General features: G+C 39.0%; 1 protein-coding gene across 14 annotated transcripts in view; it reads right to left on the bottom strand.

The window, feature by feature from the left end:
* Positions 1-21,297, bottom strand: part of rap1gapb (RAP1 GTPase activating protein b) — a 113,043-nt gene that overhangs the window by 32,951 nt on the left and 58,795 nt on the right. For 3 of the 14 annotated variants that reach the window (XM_085161267.1, XM_085161272.1, XM_085161274.1), the window contains exon 1: positions 6,896-7,023. The exons of 10 other annotated variants lie outside the window; for them this stretch is intronic. The gene's annotated coding sequence lies outside the window, so the exon portion shown is untranslated. Of the gene's footprint in view, positions 1-6,602; positions 6,635-6,895; positions 7,035-21,297 lie in introns of those variants that run through there. One more of the 14 variants, XM_085161275.1, reaches the window with a different exon arrangement.

Raw genomic sequence — 21,297 nt, 5'->3', positions numbered from 1 at the left:
TATTACACCACAGTGTAATCTTTTTTTGGAAGCATTTGAAACCCCCCATCCATTGTGTTTACTTATTGTGCTCACAAGCAAGGTCGACTCTGGTGAATATATTCAGAGGCAAGACCTTGAATCAGAAGACATTAGGAGAACTACACAGAGGAAAATGTAAGTGTGGAAATGAGGTGAAACCTGATGAAAATGGATACGAAGCAGAGGAAGAAAGTACCCTTCAGCTTTCATCTGCTAACCCACTGCTTCTTCTCTGTTCTTCTCTACCCTTTTTCTTCTTTGTGCGATTGGAGTGAATTACCAGTCTGACCAGGATCCTGGTCACAGCATATTACTTCACACTTCGTCTCACACAACAGTCAGTTGCTAGAACTGGCAGCCCGTCTGTGCATGCATCTTGTTCGCAAACCTGCAGCAGAGGGCATTTCTAAACACTGCTTGGGAGCAAAAGAAACAAAGAACAATAGCACAATCTGATTCTTTGTGAAAATTCAGTGAGAAATGGTGGAGACGTGTGCACTCACTCTCACATATTTCCATCATTCTGCCATTTTGGCACACGCCACAGTGGTCTAATGCTACAATAAAAATGATTTACACAGTGCTCTTTCTTCCGAGACAAAATCTGTTATTAGTTACTGCAGCACCTTGCCTATGTTGTCTGAATCTATAAGTCTGAGTAAACAGAGCTGCACTTTTATGACAACAGACTGCTGACCTGGAGCTGAGGTTAGGAAATATATTTATAACATAGCACAAAAACAGTGCTTTGTTCTCTGATATCTGCTGAATTCAGGGAAATAACTGAAAGAGGATGCCTGATCCTTTTTTTGCTTGATCCTCAGCTTCTTAGAACTGACATTCCTTTAGAGTGTGAACACTGATGTTACATCTTTCAGAAAATACAGCTCGAACACAATAAAACATGTCAAATGCCAAAGCAAAGAGTGATGTATCAAAATCTGCCGACTAAGAAATGGCTTACTGAGTGTAAAAAGTCAGAAATCTGCATAGGCTAAGGGGACAGTTTTGCTCAACTATCCGTATATTAAAAGACACAAACACACACACAGACTTTGGAAGGTGTTTTTGTTTTACTTCAGAGAATATTCAGTTATTTACTTTACATTCATGCCTTTGCTGAAGTTTCACTTAATATAAATGAAAGCGACCAAGCAGTGAACCTGGCTGCAGTTATGCTCTTGTCTCTCTAAATAAACTTGCATCTTACGCATGGGAGGTTTCCGTTATCAGTTAGCTGTCTCCATGCTAAATATGCACGAAGGTGACTCGAACCAGTAAACCAGGAACAAATAAAAAAAAAAAAAACAGCAAAACAAAAAGAAGTTGTGTGTGTCAGTTTCTACCATCACCAAAATGATTTATAAGGCAGATAATCAGCGTACATTTACTGATGGGGTAAATGAGGTAAGCTTGATTCAATGAGACTTGACTGCAGCATTCTATTAAAGCAAGCACATGTTAACAAATACCACAATCCTGACATGTGATATGATAACACTGCTGCTGTGAAGGCCTGAGGTTCACTGGTGAAGGGAACATTCATCAGGGATGATCTGCATTCTCTATTCGTCATTTTGGTTAGACTCTCATTTCTGTGAATTTTGGCTAACAGAAAGCTACAAATCGGTTTGTACACATTGTATGTATACATGTGGAGCATGTGTACTCTAAATCTTGTAAAAAACTACACAACAATTACAATACTTGGGGCTGTGGGTTTTTTTAGTAGCATCTCAATGTGTTTTAGCGACCAGGATTTCCCCAGTTTCCTTTCAATTTGTTTGATCTTGTTCCATTTCACACACTTCTTTGACCGGGGAGCAGTACTGTTGCACTCTTGGTGCAGGAGCACCTGCATGGTTGTAGTGTACCAGGATGGACCACAGCTTGGTTAAAAGCTTTCCACTGGTTCTTGGGTGCCATGGATGAACTCTTCCATCTGGGAGATCTAACAGCAAGTGCTTTGTAAAGCAATCAGGCTACATTTGACAGACATGCCTGCATCGATTCTTCTGAATTAGACTTGGAACGGTGTGCACTTGGTGTGCACAGTGTTGGCATACACAGGTGCTTGTAAGGTGGTTGAGCAGACTGACACAGAGGATTTGGTGTGAGAATTTCATCCGGAAGGCTTTAACCTTGCCCTTCTTGTCCTTCTTCAGTAGGATTCAGCACACAAAACCATAAAGAAGTGCAGCAATAATAACTGTGCTAAAGACTCACATTTTTGTTTGCATAGAGATGTTCACGCTAGAACCCATGCAGTAACGGAAGTTGAAGAAAGCATAGACTTGTCTTTGCCAGTATGACTACTAATCTCATCAGACTTTTGTACTTGAGATGTTGGAGCTTCCTGGCTACTTCAAGAGACTCTGGGGCTAGAATGATGGCAAGTACTGCCAAAGCTAAGAACTTGAATCTTTGGAGAGCCAAAATGACTCAAGGCTGTTTCTAATTGAACACTAACGGTATGCATGAGCTGTATCATCTCTGCAAGGAAGGCTATATTATTCACATAGTTCTTCTACATCACATAGCATCTTCTATATGCATGATTTCTTTTTAAACTCTGAAGGTTGCTAGAGTGACTGAACTCATGACCTAGTCAATTAAAACATTAAAGATGTTACGAGAAAGGGTAGAGACAGCTATCTCGTCTCATAACTCATGATCTTGCAGGGATTACATTACGGATATATTTGATACATTTTTATAAATTAATTTAATGTGACCAAAAGTCCAAACCAGGTGACTTTCATTTACTTTTGTAGAAGACAGTTAGATGTGTTTAGTGATGACAACCCCGTAGGAGAAGACGCTGAGTCACAGAAAGACTAGCTTTAATAGAGATGACAAAAAAACAACTTCAGAAACACAAAATCCAAGAAAACAAAACACACAGGGACCACAAGATGTAGAATAAACATATAGACTCACAAAAGACTGAAGGATACCTACAGAGAGCTATAATTACACAGGGAACGTATTAGGAATATGCAAACCAATTAAGGTAGGGCAGAGAGGCAAGGGCACAGAAAGCAGGACTAAATGGCGGAACGAGAAACACAAATAAATGAGTACAATTGAAGCCACTAAATATTTCAAGGTCTCTGACAGTGAATTATGCAGAGTGTCAGACAGGCATTCAAGAGAAAATGGATGGTGATTCCTTTTTTATCAAATGAATGCCAGTTCAAGCAGTTTGCTAAACAAACAAGTGTTATTTCTTAATATTAAATGCTGCACAGCTTCTCTCATTCATTACATAAAATGGGCCACAGTTACACTGCTATGTTTGAATGAGCTCTGGATGTAGAACAGGTCACACCTTTGAACAGCAGCTGGCAGATGTGAGGGTCACTGTGTCATGGTGGTTGGGTGACTGGAACACAGGAAGCTCAACCCAAGAAACACCTATCTAGCTGGGTTAAACAGTGTGAGCTGCCCTGTCTATTGCCAAACAGCCAACCGATGATCCCAACTGAACGGTTTATTCTTTATGTAATTAATTATTTGCACACTTGTATTATTTAGACATATGTGTATACATAGGGGGGAAAAGACAGAGAAAGAAGGTAAATCATAACTTATCACTTTCTCTCCTCTGCTGAGCAAAACACATTGCTCATACCAGTGTTAATAAAAGATCCTTGATCATCTGCTTTTATGGGCTGAGCCCACAGTCACCACCACAAACATAAATTTGTCATAGTTTTTTCTTCTTGACAACACATTCATCTCATAGTTACACCTATTTCTCTGTGGCATACATGCTGTACACAAAGCTTCTCTCTCTTTTTTTTTTTTTCCTTTTTGAGGTTGAATTCTTGTTACAGCTGGAACTGTATAAAGGTGTGTGTCACCTAGCAACATCACCTAACCCCTGAATCACTCTAAGATGCTCCATTTAAAGAAAATAAGCCCAAAATCTAGGTTACACATGAAAGTTAGGAGAAATGAAAATAAATATGGGCACTATTAATAATTAATTTTTTTTTTTTAAACAATCACCTGCAGTTATCCAAGTAAAACATATTCTTGATTTGCTGAATATTATATAGGACATGTATAAATGATAAATAATTATAAATAATTACCAAATTATGCCAGCTATGCATTTTAATTTCAAATTTCTTTGGCTAACAGACTGTAAAAAGGAAGTGAAACAGCATGACACAGAGCCACTTTAGGCTTTCATTTTTGACACACTGATAACACCTAATAATAACTGCAAAATGCTCAGTCTATGCAACACTACCGATGACAAACAGTGAATTTGCATAAGAACTGATACTGACCTTCAGGCCCTTTAATTTCTGGATTACAGTCTTATTCTAATTTTATTCTTCATTTCTGCTCCCAGAAGTTTCTAAAATGGACACAAAGCATTCTGAATCTAAATCCACCAATTAATCCTGTGTTTACCAGCAGCAGCCTCCACGGACTGCCAGGTCATGAGCTCTGATAAGCATTCCAGCTTCCTGTTCTCCAACCAAGGCGCAGGCTGTGCGGCACCTGCAAATGCCAATGAGCGGGACAACACTGAATGCTCTACAAACTGGATTTAAAATATTATTTTGAGTAGTTTGTGTTCACAGGGGTACTGTAGTCACAGAGAGCATGCAGGGTCATGGTCAGAGGAAAACGCATTTATTTAGTTTATCAAATTAACAGTAAAATGTACTGGCCACTAAAATATGATTTCTCTTCTCTAAAAGTCACATTTGGATCCAAGACTATGAAACTATACCAGCAAAACTAGATGGGTGCCAAACTTCACTCTGAGAAATAATACGCAAATACAACACAAACACACATCTAAATCTTTAAGCAGCAAAATAATAACATCGATTTCACATTAATAGTTATTATAGCTCATATTCTCAAACAGCTACAGTTCTTTGCATACCCTCCTTAGTAGGGCCATTTAGGTATTTTTTCTAGAAAAATGCAACTGCAACGAGAAAAGCTGCAGTTGTAGTTAATGTTAGTTATTACAAAATTGTGAAAAAAAATATCAAACATTAACCTTTTGATTCACACCAAAATAATTGCAATGTGCTCTTTCGCTTGTGCTATAACCCTCTAAAGGTTTAATTAAAATTGGAAAGATTATTTTTTGCTAACAAATAGACAACAGGAGAAATAAACATTATTTTATAGCTTGACACAAAAGTTAAAATATACTGACAATTTGTCATTTTCGGTTTATCAGTTGTCTAACAACTCTGCCTTCAGTCAGCCTAAGGTCAGGTCTACAAGCATGAAAAAGCAGAAAATGGTTATCTAAAACGTTCATCTGATGGGTCATCTGGGAGGCTCATCAGCGATGATCTACAGTGGTTATCAAACAAACAGTAGAGACCCCAGGCTAAATACTGGCTGAGCATGAATATTGCACATGTCCGGCTCAATGATGCACTGTTTTTTTTGGCAAACAAACGATAACCACGGGCACTGCAGGAGAAGTCAGATATCATCTGGTCGAGTGCTGCTATGGTAGAGTAACCTTGCCTATTAATAGTACAGTAAGTTTATCCATTAAAGCTTACCATAATGGGTTTAGGAGACAACTTATGCACAGCAAGGAGACCTCGGTGCATTTTAAATGAGATCACAAATGCTACCCAGTGCTTTGTAACTAATGCCTAAATGAGGTAGGATTAATGTATGCAACAAGAAGAAATCAAACTTACAAACTTACCTAAAATAAGAGCATCATAAAGATCCACCCAGTTGTGTTTGGTCCAATTAATTATTTTAGGTCATATAGTTAAATTAAAACAAAAATCCAATCCAACTACATATGCAATTTGCACAGACAAATATAGTTATGCATTTCAAATGCAAATCTCCCAACAAAAAGCAATAAAACAAATAAACCACCACTAAATAAAGTCAGCACAAGAACAACAGGCCCATTATCTAAACCACAACATATTTATTTATCCCGCTTTGCTTCCACTAGTACCGGGTGTAAAGCAGTAACTGTGTTTTGCTAAAAATGGTGATCAAAATCATCATCATCATGTCAGCTTTTCCCTTGATGTGTCACCACAAAACAGAGCCTGGAGTTGCTGCAAAATGAGTGAACTAGAGACTTTGCTTTGGCAAAGCACGAACTCTGCGCACACGCTGGCACATTTTCTGCTTGATAACTGTTGACATTACAGTCAAACAAAACTCAAATGAATGTGAGCGCTCAAACAACAGAATGCTATTTTCCAATTCATCGTCCTTGGAGCGGCTACAGGTTTCGCTCTTCAATAGCTCTGCAGATTAAATTCTTGCTCTTGGCTCGGGCTTCGGAGATTCATAAATACTGAACAAAAATAATATCAGGATCACGTTTTAGCTTTAAGAGTAATGTCCTGCTTGGCTGCATCCTTCCTTTTACCAACAACAACACAGACATGGACATGCAGACGCTAAATGACACACACACCCACATGCACACACGCGCAGCCTCAAAGAGACAAGTACACATAAACCCCTAAGCTTTGCAGGTCCACTTAGTAGAGAGCAACTAATCTAATCAAGTACAGCAGCTAATGCACAATGAAAGCAGAGTCATTTACTCGAGATGCCAGTCAGCCACTTCCTGGGTGGACTAGAGAGAAAGAGGGAAGGAGATAAAGAGAGCGAAAGAGAAAGTTCAACATTCAAAGTGGCATTTGATAAAGAGATCAATGCAGATCAAGATCAGACTGAAACACCTACACAAGAGTAAGACTGTTCTTTAGCTGTTTCTATTCTGTCATTCGCTTTCTTTCATCTGTCTATCTTGGGTTGAGTTTGGCTCAATTCATCTATCTTTCAGCAGTTCATCCTAACAGAGCCAGCGTGCTCCAACATCTCTTTCCATGCTTACCCGCCCGTAGTACTGGCTCACTTTGCAGCTCGATCTCTCCTCAACAACTTGGTGTTCCTCTATGTATCGCTCTCTCCGTTTGTCTGACTCACTCTCTATCCTCCAACACCTGCTGTCGGAGATCAGCCTCTCTCCTGTCAGATGATGCTGAGAGCAGCCCTCCCTTATCCTCTCTCTCCGTCCTGCCCTCCCTGTTTTGCTCTCTCCCTCGCTTCCCGTTCCTCACATGCATGCCAGTGTTTTCCTGTCTGGTTTTATTCCGAGGCAAGCACAAACGCTCTCTTCTCGCTGTTTCTTACTCTCCCTCCCTGCAAAGTCTCCCCTTTGTTTTTTCGCCTTCCTCCCACTTTTTCTGATAATCTATGATCAAGACGTGTCCATCCAAGTTTTGAGCGTTACTTTGCTTTGCATTTTCCCCATTGCTTGTTAATAACAGATTCTATTAATTCAAAATGACCAAATGCTGCAGTCGGATGTTGGCTTGAAAGGAAGCTTCTATTTTTTTGTTGTTTTTTTTTAATAAAGAAAAGGGACGTTACCTAATCTGAACCACAATATCAGATCTCTCTGTCCTATTATCTGCTTCACTCTGACAGCTTGTTTCAACATCATAAAACCCCTGCTGCACAAATTAGCCTAACCATTCCATTGTCCATTTGACACAACAGTGGCAGGCAGTTAGCTGAAAAGCTCTCCAATGTTGTAGCATGTAGCAGACTCACACATAATGGAGAAAATTACTGGCTCAGCCCACAGAGGAATAAGCACAGGCACTCTTGGCTAATGCATTACTGAGTAATCACATTTTCCTTTTTGTTAGGAAGCTAGAGACACGTTACAAATCAAGGTACAAAATCTCACACAGATGTTTGAACGACTTGAGTTATTTTCTATCTATGTATTTCACAGGGTATAGTATATGATATATATTGGCGAATTTTCATACTCAAATCATTCATTGACCTTTCAGGATTACAAAACCTCCATCAGTGAGGGACGAAAGACACAATTCTGGAAATAAACATTTCATCAGAGTTCATTCAGAATTTTTTTTTGTGACTGGCAGTAACACTCCCCTCTACAATGATGAAATTTTACTCTAATTTGGACTGTCACAATGTCCTCTTTTTGTTATTGCCAAAGCGAGGTTTACACTATCACAACATCTGTGGGAATTTTCTGAACAAAAGCTTTCAAAATCATCTTTAAATTGAGCACATTACTGGGCTGACCACAGAGTCAAGCTCAGTCTGCAATCCCAGTATATCAGCTGACAGCAACTCAGCTTAATGCCAAACCACATCAGCTGCTGCCTCACTTGCTACCATTCTTTATTCCTTATTGGCAAACTTCACATAGACCTACATAGGTAAAAACTGCTTAAGCCTGACGACAGCTGCTGCTCTCTGCACGTCATGCTGTAACCTAAGAGCAAAAGAACTCCACCTTCCATATTGTGTCGGACTTAATCTACTTTGTTCTTTACTGGAGTCTTGTTCCTGTTCTCAATCTCCCTAAGCAAGGTCATAGAACCAAATACACCAAGACTTCTTCTGACCAAAGTGTATTTGTCTCTTTTGGAAATTAATTATATTCAAAATGCTAATATAGAGTGGTGAAGTAAGAGTCAATCTTTATTAAACTATGACGCTTATTATCAATACAACCTAAACATAAACAACATAACAGAACAGACTTTTCCCCTCAATCTAGTGGTCTAGTTTTCAGGTTTTTCCTTTCCTTGTGTCCTCCTGCCCTCATCCTGTACTTTCCTCCTGTCTATAAGACAGTAAAGGACAACACTATGGCTACCGCACAGTCACAAAAACTTCTATAAAAGGCATTCACTAGATTTCGTATAATTTCCCAGCTTCTCATGTCCACCTCTCCGCACCAAATACAGAATAGTAGAAGAGAAGTGTTCGTGCTTTCAGATTTTAGAAAAGAAGTTATTATTCCAAATGAGTCACAGAAATGTTTTTGGGGAGAGGGGGTTGTGACTCAGCTTTCTAACACTCAGTGCTATTTATACAAGACTATCCCACACATACAGCAGTTAGGTCTGATAAATGATTGACTATTTTAAAGAGAAATAAAGAAGGCTCCACTTTTAGAAAACATCACTGTCTAACTGCTTACATATTTTCTATATGAAATATAAGCCAGGCTGCAAGTATTACAAAAGCTGCAAGAGGATGTGACTCAAGGCTTTTGATGCTAGTTCACACCTACCACACCCATGAGAATACAATGTTCCGGGTAGCACATACACACTTACGCAAGCCAGGGTAAAACAATAAAATGAACACAAAAACTCAGTTTTCATTTACTGCCCAGGAGATACTGTTACACTAGATAACCCATATTTTGGTCTTGCAGCAGATAAAGCTGTGCTACCAGCCACCAAGGAAAGATTCCCCAGGGTTTGCAGGAATCACTAAGACATAGTTGAGCCCCGACAGGTAGAGCAGAGAGGCAGCATGAAGCATGCAGGTTAAGTACAATCAACACCTTTCTGCCTGTTAAAGCCTCTGAGCTGCCAGCGGGGTGGAGCTGGAGATGAAAGTGGATCTATGCTTACATGGGGCACAACAAATGGAAGTCAGGCTAGAAGCAGGTTAACTATACACATTATGACTACTTTTTTCTGCCCCTCAGAGTTAGTTTATGGGAATTCAGCAGTGTTAAGTTAACCATACAATTTGCAATTATGGGAGCAACTATATGTGGTTCATGCTGACTCTTTTTCTTCCCAGTTTCCCTCTATGTATTTCTCACTGTGACTCTGTGTCTGTACTCAGTGCCCTCCTGAGGCAGCCTGACTAAATTTAACATTTACACACCACACACTGCACAGTGTATTCAGCATTTAAAGCAACACTACTAACGTTTTAATTTAAAAGATTTCTTTTCCCTTTTGACATAACATATATACTAGCAGATAATAAGACATACTTGACTTCCTCCCTTAAAATGTTATGCAGCCATGTCAGTGTTATTTGGAGCTATCCTCCCTCCATCAGCCTGCAGTTTTTAATTCTCCAGCACCTCTCATGTACAAACTTTACTGACCAATTGAGTATAGCTGAAATATTTTTAACAGTACCTTCTGATGAATTGTGGCTTTAAAAGTTCAAAAATCAAACATAGTTTCTGATGTCTTAAGACTGATCTCAGTTCTACCAGTGGTTTAGGAGCTCTGTAATCAGCACAAATATAATGTATGAGGCAGAGCCGTCAGCTTTCACTCCCCTCTTCTGCTGTGGAACCAGCTCCTAGTTTGGATTCAGGGACAGACACCATTGATGCTATTGAGATTAGGCTGAAAATTTCTCCTTTCCTTACTTAGAATGCAATAGGCCTAGGCTGCTAGGGGTTTCCCATGACGCACTTCTTCTTCACTCGCCTCTATTCTCTCTCTATGTGTTTATACACCACTTTACATTTAAACATTATTATTCATTTCTAGCTCTCTTCCACAGTGTGCCTTTTCTCCCTCCCCTTACATCACAATGACAGCAGATGGCCATCCCTCCCTGAGCCTGGTTCTGTTGGAAATTTCTTCCTGTTAAAAAGGGGGTTTTCCTCCCCACTGTTGCCAAGTGCTTGCTTATTTGGAGTCGTCTGATTATTAGGTTTTTCTCAGTATTTTGAATATAAAGCACCTTGAGGTGACTGTTGTTGTGATTTGGTGCCATATAGATAAAAATGAACTGAATAGTATCACATAATTATCATTAGTAGCATTAGGGTGCAGGACGTGGCTTTGAACTTTTTTTTCTTTGTAAGGTTGGAAAAGGAAGCAGTCCTTTCACAATAACAGTGTTGTCAGCACTCCCAGAACCCCACTGGCTCCCATAATTACTTAGATATTGTGTGCCCACCTCTATTGATTTTGGCAGTCATAATCTGGACTCAAACTGAGTGTGAAATCACATGACCATGGTGCGGCAGATACCATATGGTTGACAGATTACAGCTTATCCACAGCTTACAATACTGTAAGTCTCTGTTTTATCTGAATTTTATGAAGGACTTTAGATTTAAATGAATTTGTATCTCCACAAAATGAAACTTTTACGTTCAGTTTAGGCAAAAGTGGTTTTAAAATATTGTAATTTGTCCCTAAATAATAACATAGCCATGTATGGCTCTTGTTAGTATTTTCTTCTATTTCCTCTATGATTTTTGACAGTGATTTCAATTTTGATGTGTTTATTCATCTATTTTCCTCTACCTGCAACTTATCACAAGTTTGCAAAGAGCTTTTACCAATGACCCATTAATACTTCCTTTTTAAATGTGTCAGGGATGTTTGGATCACATGTGGAAAGCAATGAATACAGATGTTAGCAACAAAACCCATATCCTAAGTGGATGTTCCCCGATGTAACCCCAACAGCAAAATAAGGAGAAAATAAGTCATCAATGCGGGATGTTTCATTTAGTTTCTTCAAAAATTACAAATAACTTTGTCTCATCAGCCTTAACAGCTGAAACTGTTTAACGCAAATACACTTTTTTCACTTTTTTGTTAACTCAATAAAAGAAAACTGACATTTTTATAGTGACAGACTAAGTAACAAAACCTGAAAACCAAGTGATTTTGGTTTTTGGTGGACAAAATGAAAAAAGAAAAATGTTTAATTAGTTTAACACCATCAGCCTTTTTTCTTTTTTAACATTTAATTACACTTACACGTTTTAGCTACACATATTCAACTGCTTATTAATGTGCATGACACTTAGGCATGCAGATACAGGGAAGAGGACTTGCAGACGTTCAAACTGAGCATCAGAATGGGGAAGAAAGATGATTTAAGTGAATTTGAATTTTGCCATTGTTGTTGTGCTAGCTTGAGAACTTCTGCAACTGCCGACTGAGACAAGGTTCCAAGCAACCTTGTCTCATTTCCAAAAAATGATCAGTTAGCAGCAGTTCTATGGGTGAAAATGCCTCACTGATGTCAGAGTTTAGGGCAGAATGGCCAGACTGCTTTAGGGAGGCAAAAGTAATTCAAATAACTCGTTACAACCAAGATATGCAAAAGAGGAGTTCTGAATGCACATCATGCTGAATCTTGAAGCAAATGGGTTACAGCAGCAGAGGCCTCCTGTAGCCTATACACACTGGGGGCACTCCTGTCAGCTAAGAACAGGAAACTGAGTCTGCAGTCCACATGGATTCACCAAAACTTGATAAAAGAGACTGGAAAAAGGTTGCTTGATCTGATGAGTCTTGGGACACTTTGGGCCTCTTACTGACCGTCGTTTAAATGCTGGGACTGACCTGAGTACAACACCATCTTCTGATGGGTACTTCCAGCAGAATACAGTAACACACCATTAGGGCTGGGCCATATCATACCGTTTACGGTAATACCGGTATAATGTCGGGCAATGATAAGAAAATGAAGTATTAATGAAGTATTAAATATTGCGATAGAATATGGGTAAAACGCGCATGCGCAGTGTTTTCATACGCACATGGAGGAAAAAGCGTGACGGAGAATGAGAAGGGCGAAAGCGGATGTTGAATGAAACGGATGAACCAGATTGGTTTGTAAAAATGCTGCAGCTTTAGCGGTGTGGAACTGGTTTAGCTTTCGTCCATCAGATACACAACAAAGCACTATTTTTGGTAGCGCATGCTAGCAGGCTGTCGTTATTACCGTGTTTTTTTTGGAAAATACGGCACACTTAAAATCAATATTTTGATTTTTCTGAAAATCGACAGTGCCCCTTATGATCCCGTGTGCCTTATGTATGAATTCTGTTTGTGTTTACTGACCTCGAAACGACTTTATGTCATACACGGCGCTCGAAAATCTGTCAAATGTACGACTTTGCTAAGCTACGAAGCCGCACCACTTGATGGGTTGTCGGGGCATTACGGCTATCGTAGGCAGGAGCCTTGCGGAGTGATAGGTACTGTGCTTCAACATAATATTACCGTATTGTGTGTGTATAACCTCTTTAATTTTGTGGATATTATACATGGTTATGCTGAGGATATGTCGGCCAATTTCCACTGGAAACGCCTTTTGGTTAAACTGAATTTGCATTTGCACTGTTAAATTTTTATATAACTTTAATGCACATAAAAAACAACTGCTTGTTTAAGTGAAAATACATTGATGTTTGGTTTTTTTTGCACTAATAAAGTTGTGGAGTTGTAAAGTATTTTGTCTAGTGTCAATTATATCGTCAGTTATATCGTTATCGCAAATTTTCATATTGGTCATATCGCCCTGCTCTACACACCATGTCACAAAGCTCAAATTGCATCAAACTGTTTTTTTTTTTTTTCAAACATTGAGGTAACTGTATTGAAACATTATCCACAGTAACCAGATCTCAAAACTTTGGCATGTGGTCTAAAGCGAGGTTCACATCATAGTTAAGCAGCCAACAAATGTGCAACAACTGCATGATTCTATCACATCAATATGGTCCAAAATCTCTGAGGTTTGCTTCAAGCTCTTTCTTTGATTCTATGATGCAAAGAATTAAGGCAGTGCTGAAGGCAAGAGGGGCTCAATTTTAGCAAGGTGTACCTAATAAAGTGTACCTAGTAAGATTGTAAACTTACTCAACTACAAATAAAGTTTTAAAATCAAAACCTTACACTTTCAGGGCCCTAATCATGAAGGAACAGAATCATAAGTGGATTGAAACAAACACCACTCCTAACTCTCTGAGTGTCTCTGTGACTAATTGGGTGATTAGAGCTATTGGGATTTTATTGGCTTTTCCCTGTGGCACAAAAGTGCACCACAAAGCCCCCCAAAAACTAAACAACATAGTTAACTTCAAAAAGAGAAGGAAATAATACTTAAAGGATATGATGTGAAAAGGAAGAATATGAAGAAAACTGATGTACCACATAATAAAATGGTGATTCAGGCACACAAAATCAAGGTAGCACATGATAATAAGAAGTTGTTAAATTTACATGCATAATAAAAGTATGGAAGATGAAAAGAAAAAAAAAAAGCTCAAACCAATTATCGCTACTGACGACATCAAGTGATTATGAGTCATTCTAGAAATCTCATCACCAAACGACATTGTCTTCCCCATTTTACAGACAAAAGAAAATGCCACGCTTCATCTCCAGTGACAACCTGGGATTTGGAAATTAGCTTAGAAATATGTGACACTAATTGCATATACGTCATTGGATAAGTGTGAGGACTGATTTGATAGTGCCATTTAGAAACAATGCACATAACTGTCACAAAGCCATCGATGCATACACTAGTCAAACAGTTATACTGTTGGTATGATGCATAATTTCCTCCATCGTCATCATCGTCATTCGGCCTTTCTTTCTTTCATCCTGCTCACAGAGATATATGCAGGGGCTAATTGATGTGCCTCCTGATGTGAGATGTAATAGAGCTTGATTACATGGAGTTGACCTTCTGATAATTCGAAATGACTACAACACCAGGCACCATTACCCCCTCAATAAGCGCAAGCTTTTCAATTAATTAAATAAAAATGTCTTTATATTGAGACAACAGGGAAGAACGTGAACAAGATGTTTTTGTAATGTTATAAGAGATTTAAAGAGTAGATATTACGCTCAACTCAAAACATTTATTATTGTAATCTCCTTGAGAAGCTTTACCCAGTTTACCCGGTCCTTTGTGCGAGCCTTCAGTCTAACAAAAACAATTTTATTCTCTTCTGTGCTACAAGAAAATTATTTGAATAGTGAGCAGGTGGGCAGTACTTTAAAAAGATCCTAACATACAAAGTCATCATTTACCATCCACAGCTGCATGCTAGTATCTAATTAATTGAAGAGGCGTACTAAATACAATAAATAAGGCAACCCCCATCTGGTACTATCACCATCGCACTGCTGCTTTCTGACTTTGGCCTCAGAACAACCTCAATAAGTTGACCAGATTCCAAACACACTGAGTTGTAATGATTTTATCTGTGAACTTACTGTGGAATAGACACACAGGGTTGCAGGAGAGGTCTCTTTTTTGGTTTGGATACCAGTCAAAATGACACATAGTCAGCCCATAAACAAACAAAAACAAAAGTCAATACCACTTCTTTTGACCCATGATAAAATAGAGCTGTCTAAACAAGTGCTGTGTCACCACTCAAAATGATACAAAAAAGGTTGTGAAAGGATTTTGTTCTGTTCTCACTGAAAGCCTCTAGAGATAATTGTATTATGCAAGATATGAATAATAAGATAAGAGGTTCTTATAAAACAAAAGCATATTTGGAGAGGCTGTTTTGGAGTGTGATTTTTTTTTTCTGTTTTAAGCTTGAAACATTTTAGGAAAATCCTAATTGACAGTACAGGTAAAGATAAGGTAAGTATAGGTAATCAACAAACCACTGTAAATAAAACTAAGTGCACACAGACTGTGAACACAACTTCAGTTTTGTTACATTAGACTTGTGCAAACCTGCATGAGGCTTGTGTTATGCTATGCTGGTAGAAGCACTCTCCAAAGTTAATATTATATGTTCATGGTGTCAGAAAAGTAAGGAATTGTTAAATTACAGTAGAAGCACTGATAGTTTTTTCTTTTTGTTCCTTTTTACTGAAATGATTGGGTTCAATGTAGAAAGAGCTGATCACTTACTTGACATATAAGAGTAGCCTTTGGGCAGAACCGATCCTTTATAGGGCGAAAAACAAGACAGGCAATAGTATGAATGGGGCAGAGTGCTGAAGCTCAAGATGAAGGGAACAAAGGTTAGAGGAGAGTGACACCAGTTACGCAGAGCAACTGATATTCAAACCAAGTGACGATCTGGTCAAATTGGTGCTAGGAGACAACCAATGAGCTTTCAGAGTGCACTAGCATAATTTAGAGCAAAAAAAGGAACGCAAGAGAACAAATAACCTTGTGCACTTCATATTATATACAGTGGGGCAAAAAAGTATTTAGTCAGCCACCGATTGTGCAAGTTCCCCCACTTAAAATGATGACAGAGGTCAGTAATTTGCACCAGAGGTACACTTCAACTGTGAGAGACAGAATGTGAAAAAAAATCCATGAATTCACATGGTAGGATTTGTAAAGAATTTATTCGTAAATCAGGGTGGAAAATAAGTATTTGGTCAATAACAAAAATACAACTCAATACTTTGTAACATAACCTTTGTTGGCAATAACAGAGGTCAAACGTTTACTATAGGTCTTTACCAGGTTTGCACACACAGTAGCTGGTATTTTGGCCCATTCCTCCATGCAGATCTTCTCAAGAGCAGTGATGTTTTGGGGCTGTCGCCGAGCAACACGGACTTTCAACTCCCGCCACAGATTTTCTATGGGGTTGAGGTCTGGAGACTGGCTAGGCCACTCCAGGACTTTAAAATGCTTCTTACGGAGCCACTCCTTTGTTGCCCGGGCGGTGTGTTTTGGATCATTGTCATGTTGGAAGACCCAGCCTCGTTTCATCTTCAAAGTTCTCACTGATGGAAGGAGGTTTTGGCTCAAAATCTCACGATACTTGGCCCCATTCATTCTGTCCTTAACACGGATCAGTCGTCCTGTCCCCTTGGCAGAAAAACAGCCCCATAGCATGATGTTTCCACCCCCATGCTTCACAGTAGGTATGGTGTTCTTGGGATGCAACTCAGTATTCTTCTTCCTCCAAACACGACGAGTTGAGTTTATACCAAAAAGTTCTACTTTGGTTTCATCTGACCATATGACATTCTCCCAATCCTCTGCTGTATCATCCATGTGCTCTCTGGCAAACTTCAGACGGGCCTGGACATGCACTGGCTTCAGCAGCGGAACACGTCTGGCACTGCGGGATTTGATTCCCTGCCCTAGTTTGATTCCCTAGTGTGTTACTGATGGTGACCTTTGTTACTTTGGTCCCAGCTCTCTGCAGGTCATTCACCAGGTCCCCCCGTGTGGTTCTGGGATCTTTGCTCACCGTTCTCATGATCATTTTGACCCCACGGGATGAGATCTTGCGTGGAGCCCCAGATCGAGGGAGATTATCAGTGGTCTTGTATGTCTTCCATTTTCTGATGATTGCTCCCACAGTTGATTTTTTCACACCAAGCTGCTTGCCTATTGTAGATTCACTCTTCCTAGTCTGGTGCAGGTCTACAATTCTTTTCCTGGTGTCCTTCGAAAGCTCTTTGGTCTTGGCCATGGCGGAGTTTGGAGTCTGACTGGTTGAGGCTGTGGACAGGTGTCTTTTATACAGATGATGAGGTCAAACAGGTGCCATTCATACAGGTAACGAGTGGGGGACAGAAAAGCTTCTTACAGAAGACGTTACAGGTCTGTGAGAGCCAGGGATTTTCCTTGTTTGAGGTGACCAAATACTTATTTTCCACCCTGATTTACGAATAAATTCTTTACAAATCCTACCATGTGAATTCATGGATTTTTTTTTCACATTCTGTCTCTCACAGTTGAAGTGTACCTCTGGTGCAAATTACTGACCTCTGTCATCATTTTAAGTGGGGGAACTTGCACAATCGGTGGCTGACTAAATACTTTTTTGCCCCACTGTATGTATGTATGTATATATATATATATATATTAGGGGTGCAACGATACTCGTATCGATATTGAACCGTTCGATACAGTGCTTTCGGTTCGGTATGCATATGTATCGAACAATACAACATTTTTAATTTATTTTATCAACTTTCCTTCTGACGATGCTGTCTGTGTTGAGCGCTCAGTGGATCTGCGCTCGACAGTGCAGCCTAGGCGGAGTAGTCGAACACAGATTCACTGAGCGCAGGGCAAGCTAGCGAGACAGAAGCTAGGCTAGTTGCAACATGACAAATTGAACCTCCCCCACCCTCATTCAGATCTGGCGTTGGAACTATTTTGGTTTTCATGTGACGTATGACCCTGAAGGTAAGCGTGTCATGGACAAAAGTAAAACAGTATGTTGGATGTGGCAGCAATGCTCAATTGGTGGGAACTAGTGTGTTAGCGCAGTTAGCTCGTTAATGTGTTAACGTCTTCCAGCCCCACTCATGAGGCGATCCGCGGTAGCTCGTTAACGGAGATTTGCTGTGTTGTGACGTTAACGTCATTTCAGATTAACGCTGACAGCACTAGTGGGAACACAACCAATATGACTGCACATTTACTCCAACATCATCCTAGTGCAAAGACAAGTGGAAGCAGACAAAAACAAGCACGCATGCTACAAACTTTACCCGAGTCATTTAGACAGCCGTTAGCACATGATTCTCCTTATGGGGACCTGATATGTTTAATATGCTGCTGAGAATATAGCCCAGAAGAAGCGTATAGTATAGCTTTTATTTTGGAAAGAGACATTTCTCCATAATAAACTCTCTTTTCCAAAGATGAGTGATTCCTCAATCAGATACAGGGCTCGCAAAATCGTTAGCCCGACGTCCTGGGGCTTTTTTCCAGTTGAGCTACCAAAATCTATCTCTGCCCTGCCCGTCGGCCTATCGTAGGAAGGAAAAATATATGTCAATGCTTTTGCATTCTTTCGGAAATGTAGCTGGGTAATTATGTCATTGGCATCGGCCACTGTCAATATGTGACATATTGAAATCCTGTTTGAATTTGCGCTTGTTTTTTGCTTTCACTTTGCAATCACGTGAACTGTGTATAGTTCACGTGATTTATATATATATATATGATTTATATATATATATATATATATATATATATATATATATATATATATATATATAAATATAAATATAAATATAAATATAAATATATATAAATATAAATATAAATATAAATATAAATATATATATATATAAATATATATATATATATATAAATATAAATATATATAAATATAAATATTTATATATATATATATATATATATATATATATTTATATATATATTTATATTTATATATATATATATATTTATATATATAAATACTGTTGGAGGTCATAAATGTTTGATGGTACAATACGAACTTGCCCTAGAATAACCTGGTGAGTTAAACTCTGTACCAACAGCTACAGGACTGTCCAATTCATTGAGTACCAAAATGAACTCATTTTGATGCCGTTGCCTTTTCACCCGTTATATCTGAATCCAAATAAACATCTGTGGGATACCAAGGCAATACAAGAAGAAATAAAGGGTATGACACAGTATTAGGAAGCTTTTTATAGCTTCTTTATGTTGCATTAATGCTTTTAGGTTTATGACTCCTGACAGGAGTTCCAATGTGGAAAATATAAAAGGTTCAACAAGTTTGTTTTTCCATCTGACAGTCGCTGAGCTGCAATTGGCTACGCTCTCTCTTCCTGTTTGCTTTCTCCCCATGACACTGACCACCATATTAGGATGAATACTGGCCATTAACAGCAATCTGAAGTGGCACGGATACCCAATTAGAGGCCTCTTCGCCTCACTCTTTTTCATCTTTTAACACTGAAGAGCACTTCATTACCACTCATCTCCTAGTGTCAGTCAAAGGCTTGATTAGGCTCATAGCAGTTGTACTGTTCAGATTAGATGGCTACAAGGCAACAGCTGTGCACACACACACAATATAAATATATCCAACTATCCCAAAATAAAAGCCCCTTCAGGTGTGTCCTGTACCAAATGAGTTAACTAGTAGTGATTTTAATTTATAATGACAAATATAGATGCAGTATAAAAGAAGTACTATTTTTCCAGTGTATCTTCAGTATCACAGTCTGCATATATCACTCCAGCATCATTCCAGTGCTTTCCCTCATTAGTGGAAAACTGAGTTGTTAAGAATGAAAATATGGCCACTTTCAGATTGACAATTTCTTGCAGAAATGCCATGGCATTTATTCTGGCCTGCTTATTGCAGCACAACAGGATCTTTAGACTGAGGAAGATAAGCACCACCATTATTCAGAGCAATCAAGTTAATGAGTGTTTAATTGGGAACTGTGCTGTGAGCAGTTTAGCAGTAACATAAGTGTTTTCTCACTTTTCACAAAGTGAACCTATTTGTCCAAGTGATTCAGGGCTCAACACGAGCTGAAAGTGCATTCTAGAGTAAGGTGACGGAGATATTGGTGCTCGTTAAGAGTGACAGAAAAGTGTGGACGCTGCGTGTTTGTCCACCGTCACACTCACTCACACCGACAGTACTCCTGGCTGGTTGAGAATAATGTGATGGATTTTAGGCAGTGGCACATGGCAGGGAATCCAAGAAACCCAGTTTTAATGACACACACTTGGAGCTCATATCGTAAATCTTCCCGACATGGTCCTGTGCCTCTTACAATAGCTGTGGGACAGGCTAGGTAACAGAGGTGGAGAGATGCAATTAGTCACACACTAACAATCAAAAGTTTGGAAATATGCATGTATTGAAAAACAGATTTAGTTTTAATTAAAATAAATTAAATTGATTGGGAATGTTGAATATGATAATCAATGATTAATGGAGTCAAATATGAGGCTATTGCATTAACCTCCGTAAGGTTAATGGAATAACTGTGAGCATACAGAGGCTAAGCCTCATTGGCCATCACCACTGTTTTCTGATTGACACATTGTGTTACCTGTTCCAGGTGTGTCAGTTTAAATGTGATTAATAATTAAAAACAAACAAACAAACAAAACATTCGCAATTAAACAAGGCTAACAACTGTCATGCTTATTTTAGATACAATACAACAGCAGTCCCCAACCCCCGGGCCACAGACCGGTCCGTGAGTTGTTTGGTACCAGGCCGCGAGAGTTGAGGCTCGGGTGTGAAATTTATGGTTTTTGGAGTTTTTATCCTTAACTCGGTTTCCCTGAGTCTTTTCCCATGTGCTATGAATAAATTTTCTCTATATTTTCATGTACTTTATATTTGTTTTGTAGTTGTGTGTCTTATTTTGAAAGAAATATTTACACGTTGCCATAGCGACCAGAGTATTAAGGGGGAGACAGGAGGATGTTACTCTCAATGTTGTTGGCGCATTTCAGGAGGACGCTGCTAATAACGTTACACAACTACACAGTGAATTCGCATTTATTATTATATTTACAAAATGCCACAGTTTTTCTCTTGGTCGTATCATTTTATTTGTTGTATTTATCTGCGACACCTGAAAGGCCAGTCTGTGAAAATATTGTCTGACATTACACCGATCCGTGGCGCAAAAAAGGCTGGGGACCGCTGCAATACAATCCAAACAACATTATTCCATTAGTGAAACTGATAGTGGGCCTTTAGATCAAAGCAAAGAACTCTGATTAAAAAAAACGATGCTAAACATGGAAGATAAAATGAAAACGCGATTGCCCGAGGCTGTTTTTTGATGGTAAAGTGGGACATTTATGCAGAATAAACAGGATCTAAGTTGATCTTTCCATTTTGCAACAGCATGATAAAAGCACATTTCCAGACTATGTAAGCGCTATTCAGACAAGATGTAGCCAGCTGGTTATCTG

This window comes from Neolamprologus multifasciatus, chromosome 5, assembly GCF_963576455.1.
Source record: "Neolamprologus multifasciatus chromosome 5, fNeoMul1.2, whole genome shotgun sequence".
In the NCBI taxonomy this organism is placed as follows: domain Eukaryota; kingdom Metazoa; phylum Chordata; class Actinopteri; order Cichliformes; family Cichlidae; genus Neolamprologus; species Neolamprologus multifasciatus.
Note: the sequence above shows the minus strand (reverse complement) of the source record. Positions and strands in the feature narration are given on the sequence as shown.